Source organism: Chlorocebus sabaeus, chromosome X, assembly GCF_047675955.1.
Source record: "Chlorocebus sabaeus isolate Y175 chromosome X, mChlSab1.0.hap1, whole genome shotgun sequence".
Lineage (NCBI taxonomy): Eukaryota > Metazoa > Chordata > Mammalia > Primates > Cercopithecidae > Chlorocebus > Chlorocebus sabaeus.
This window is the reverse complement of record NC_132933.1, coordinates 22,218,248-22,224,201: the sequence shown is the minus strand read 5'-3', so window position 1 is coordinate 22,224,201 and position 5,954 is coordinate 22,218,248. Positions and strand designations below refer to the sequence as shown.

General features: G+C 38.5%; 1 pseudogene; it reads left to right on the top strand.

Moving 5' to 3' along the window:
- The first annotated feature begins 846 nt into the window (after positions 1-846).
- LOC119620860 (olfactory receptor 13H1-like) lies at positions 847-1,729 on the top strand (annotated as a pseudogene).
- Positions 1,730-5,954: the final 4,225 nt, after the last annotated feature.

Sequence of the window (5,954 nt, the reverse complement as noted above, 5' to 3'; positions counted from 1 at the left end):
GGTATTGCACAAAGTTTGATGTCTTTGAAGAGCCCTGTAAAAACCTTGCTGACCTCTGTTTCTAGTAATGTATTGATTGTTGTTCTTCCCTTTGTCATTTTCACAGTCTGCTGGAGACTGTACCAAAGGGCAAACACCGAATCCCAGCGAGCCCAACATGTAATGATGGTTTTAAAAGAAATTCAAACTTGTAAATAAGGAAAGGGGAAATGTAGAGGACTACGTGCTCACAAACAGGGTATTCCCGATAAGTCCTGCTCTCACAAAGGAAGCAGGGCGTTCCGATAAGTCCTGCTCTTGCAAATGAAGCAGGGCGTTCCCGATAAGTCCTGCTCTTGCAAACGAAGCAGGGTGTTGGGGGCTTGTTTATGTGTAAACATCTTGAAAATCCAGAAAGTCAGGGAAAGGTCAGAAAAATAACAATGTGTCTTGTGACTTGGCAACATTCCACAAACGACTGTATAAAATAAAGCAGAGCGCGCCATTCGAGGCGGCCGCTATGTTTGTCTTGTCTTGTGTTGTCTTGTGTGTTCATTCCTTTGTTTAGGAAACACGCGGACCCCAACAAAATCAGACTGTCCTAGGTCATATAAGTTTCTATAAGACAGAAAAGCAAAGAGAACATATGTTTCCACCACTGGATACTTGAACAGTTGAACCCAATCCCATAAAATAAATGATGCACAGTAATTAATTAGAGCTCCAGAACATGAACTATAACAGGCTACTGAGATGCTCTTCGTCTTATTTCTTCATGTAGATGACATTGTTTTGTCTCTTTTCCCAACACTTGAGACAAGTAAATGGGCGGTCTAAAAAGAGACAATGCCTCTGAGATGACTGAACTCATCCTTGTTGAATTTGCCAACACCCTGAAACCCAGACTGCCTTCTTCTTGGAGCTGCTGTTTCTCTACTGGTCACAATGTTTGAGAACAACCTTATCGTTGCTGTAGTGAGATGAGATTCTCGACCTCATACTCCTATTTTTTTTTTTTTTTCCTCAGTAACTTATCCTCCCTTGAAATGTGTTATTCCACCAGCTGGGAGCTGTAAGTCTTGGCTCAATGCATCAAGGACTTCCCCACCATCTCCTATAACAGCTGTTCTGTTCAGATGATCACATCCCTCTTTCTGGGGATGACAGTGTCTCCTCCTTGCTGGCATGGCTTACAACAGGTTTGTTGGAATCTCTTATCTCCTGCATTACACTATTATTATGAACAATCGTGTCTGTATACAGTTGGCCTTGGGAATCTGGACCCATGCCTTCTTAGCAGCAGTCACACTAATCATTACAATTCCTGCTAGTTATTATTAACACGGTGTCATCAACCATTTTACCTTGAGATCCAGGCCCTGCTGAATCTTGTCTGCTCAGACACCCTTGTCAGCCTGATTCTGGGTCTGGTTATCAGTGTGTTCACACTGCACCTGACCTTCTCCTTCCTCCTCATCTCCTAATTTTTCAATGTTGCTGTGCTGTGGAGGCTAGGCATGAAGCTTTCTCCACCTGTGGATCTCATCTGACTGGAGTCACCATATTTTATGGGGCAGTCATCTACATGTACTTGAAACTTCAGTCAAAGGGAACTCAGGAAGAGGATAAAGTTGTCTCAAAACTTTATGGAGCAGTTACTCCCATGTTAAATCCCCCAATTTACATTCAGAGAAATAAGGATATAAAAGGTACACTTAGAAAGTTAGCCAAAGGAAATGAAAAATCCTAATTGTTCTCTTTAAACTTCTCCAAAGTACAGGAAAAACAGTGAAAACTTGGCCCATTATTTTAATTTATGTTTCTTTAAAACACACGACAAAATTTTAGTGAGCATTCTTTCCATGGTCCCCACTAGGTACTCATTAACAATTTACTATAAATATTACCATAAAATTTACCACAAATATTAACATTTTGTCAAGCCCCACATTAAGATCTAAAGCCATGGATGTGCCCAAAGTAGTTCACAGAGAGAATAATGGTAGTAAGTATGTGGAGGCAGGCGCAACAGCCATAGTAGCCTATCAGGGAGAGCCCTTTCTCTTGGGTATAAGCCATAAGATTTTTGTAACCAAACATCTTTGTACTTGCCACACAAAGTGGGAAAAATTCATATACGAGACAGTGGTTACACAACCATAATACAACATTTGCTTCTCATAACACATTTTATAGGTGTCTGCACCAATTTGAACCTAATGGACAAATGGCCCCTCAGTTCTCCCATTTAGGTGATAACATTCCATGGCAAGAAGTGCCTTTTGTATGTAAAGTACTTTATCTTTTAATAAGTGCTTTTAAATTATATTTATAATTTCTTATTTTAAAGTAGTCTTCTCTCAACCAACATTGTTTCTACAAATATTAAATTTCCATCATATCAATTTCTTATAGAAATGTCTATACTGAAGTTGTTATTCTTTTGCCTTCTCCTGTTTCTCTGTCTCCTCTTCCATGACATGCTTTAGCGACCCTCTGGCCATTTCAACTCCGACTTCTCATACACATTTATGAGCTTTAGTATTTCTGCTCTTCCCAAGAGTCTTCATGACCAAGATCGGGATTATTTTTATCCTTTTTCACCATTTAATAAGATGCTATATGCACTTTCTGTTATAGGCAGCCAACATTTATTATATACTTTGTGTCATAGTAACTTGTTATTCTTTTTCTCATCTTAACTTTGACCAACTGACTCTAAAATTCCACCGTAGCACATTCAGAAGGTGGATATGTATGTCTTCTTACTTCTAAAACCTCCTTTCCTCTCATGACTTTTCTTGGGTAGATGGCTTTCTGGTCACAATATTTTCTATACTTGGCATTTTTATTTACTTTCTTTATGAGGATTGATGCTTTTTGGGTTCTTAAAAATACTTTACAAAATTGTCTCTTCCCATAAGTTTTCTGCCATTATTGTGGGCAAATGGAGTGTGACGCTTACTCCTTGATTGCTGTGATTTGCTGCCAGAGATCAAGAGGCAAATTCATTGGAAAGAACAATTCTCCATTGATTCTGCCTGACCCTCCTTCATTAGGGATTTTCTTCTGAATCAGTTTTTCTAGGTTTTAAGAGGGCCAGGAAAAAGTCCCTGTCAGTTCCACACTGCGCTTTGTTTGTGGTACCATGTATATATAATCAGAATATACATGCTTCAATGGTGGGCAAAGGAATCAGAAAACTTGAGTTTGAATTCGAGCTCCACATTCACTAGCTGTTCCATTACAGCTTAGGCAAATTACTTAACTGCTCTGTGCATCACTTTCCCCATCCACAAAATAAAAATAGTAATAGTATTCCTCTTATAGTGTTGTTGGAAGGATTAAATTTATGGTTCACGTAAGGCCCTTATAACAGCCCTTAGCACAGGGTAATCATTCAATAAATGTTAGATACAATTGCTATTTTCTATGTTTCATCCAAATGCTCCTGTTCTTCGTTTTCTAAAGTCTATTTCCTTTATGAATCTTTCCCTCCAGACTTCCCAATGAGGAGCCTCGCTGGCCCATTCTCTAATTTTAGAAACACTGTAATATCATATTTCCCTTTGGCTCTCATTTTTATGGCTTTGCTCTTAATCTGGGTGACTCCTATTCCAGTTCCTCTGACCTATGCTTGATATATTTTAAGAAGAGACAGCCCCAAACTTAGGAATGAGTTATGTCCAAAAGCTAACTCATAAGTCATCAGCTTGGAACTCAGAGCACGTTTTCTCTACTGAGACAGGGTGGCTACATTCCAAGGGCAGCTTACCAACACCTATTTAGGTCATCATTTTATCACTAATAATACTAAAAGTCCTAGGACCATACTTTTGAAAGTATGTTTATTGGAAGATAGGTGTTGAGTCCCCGTGCAGAATTCTAAAAACACTGACACTGTTAGATGAGATTTCTGATCCCCAAAAAAATATTCCATGAGGGTCTCTGCCACCACGCTCATGTCCTAGGGGGTGTATGAGGAATTCTCACAGCAAGGTGTAAGAGTGGGACTTAGAGAGCTTCTCTAGAGACTATAAAAATAAAAACTCACTTCTGTGTATAAGTCACTCACAAGTCAGAAGACTTCTGATCCTCTCTTCATTTCTTTTTATGCTATTTATTACTGGTTTGGGATGACTTGATAACACTCTACCTTGGGCCAATCATTCCACAAACATTTACTCCATGTCTACTGTGTGTTAGGGATGCAAATCCAAATAAGACATTTTTTACCTTTGAGAGGATCACATTGGAGCTGGGGAGCAAATATTCACCAGTGAAGAACTACAGATACTGCGATCCACATTATTTATGAGGTACAAGCACCAGCTATAACTGGGCCAGTCAAGAAATATTTAGTATTTTAGCAGTCTTGAGAGAGAGTTTGCCAGTTGGATAAGGGAGGACAATTTTAGTGGACATAATGTGAGCAAGTATAGAGGTACAAAACCCAGCTTGGTGTACTTCCAGATACTGCCAACAATTCAACATTACTGCAGCAGAAGGTGTGGGAAGTGTTTCTGGCAATATGTACGACCTGAGAAAAAATCAGTAAGCCAAATTAGGGGGAGACTTGTTATTCTCTATTAAAGAGCTTGCACTTTCTTTATTCTAGAGATCAACAAATTACAGCCTGAAGGGCCAAATGCAGCTCTTGGCTTGTACAGCCCACGAGTTAAAAATGTTTTGCAAATTTTTAATGGATGTTAAAAAAAAGCAAAGAAAAATGTTTTTACAAAGACTGTGTGTGTCATACAAAGCCAAAATTACTATCTGGCCCTTTACAGAAAAAAAATTGTGGATTTGTGCAACAAGTAAGTGGTGGATAATCACTGAAGGTTTTGAGCAAGTCAGTAAAATGTTCAGAATTGTGCTTTAGAAAGATCACTTTCACAACAAATGTGAAAAATTGATTGAAGAGATGTAACACTGGACATAGGGTAATAAGATTCGAGCAATAATCTGAGAGCCAATGTGGACTTGAACTGAGCTATAGCAATAGAGATTTGGAAAAGACCTGTATCATAGAGTACCCCTTCCTTTTTTCAGTTTTACATGCAATTTCATACACATTCCAGATACATTTTCTCAAAAGCAGCACAGATATAAGGGGCTTCAGTGATAAGATAATCTCACCTTCAACATCACTCATTTCTTTCCTCAAACTAAACGAGCACAGAGATATGGAGAGGGATAGGGTCTAAAGGCACATAGTTGTGTTTTATTCACATACTACAGCCCCTTTTCTATTCCAGAATAGCTCTGCGTGAGTTATAAAATTGCATTTGGTTAAAATAGAGTGTTTTTGTTGAAAGATAATAAATATCCTCTCTGGCGTCTTACGTAATCTCTGAAGTTCCCTGATCACCTTTAGACATCATTTAGATGCGTTTCATGCATCATGAGTCATGCCATTATGAGTTTTTAATAGGAAGATTTCTAAAAGCATTGTTTAGAAATGTCAGTGACTTTCAGTTTCTAAGTTTTTCTTTTCTCAAACATCACTCCCTCTCCTTGTTTTATCATATTGGTCATTTCCTTCTTATGCCATATACCAGAGAAACCCCACAGATAAATGTTTGCTCAGCCTATCCCAAAAAGTCTTGGAATAATAATATCTAAATGTTGTTCAAGATATTTGCATAAATGTTATCTCATTTGAGCTTCATAAAAACATGAAGTCTCTGTACAGATGAGAAATTTAAGAATCTGGAAACTAAAAACATTTGTCCAGAGTCACATGGCTGTTTACGTAGTAGAAGCGGGACTAAAAGTCACCTCTGATCACAAAGCTGGTAGATTTATCACTGTGCTGCATCTATAAGGGTTGCAGATCCAGATTTTCTCATCAACACCTTGTTCATGATGTTCACTCACATTTTGAGCTGTGAAGTCTGTTGCTGAGTCATTCCTTGATTTTCTGCTTGGTTTTGCGTACCCCATTATTAGCCTACATCCTTTCCTGTATTACA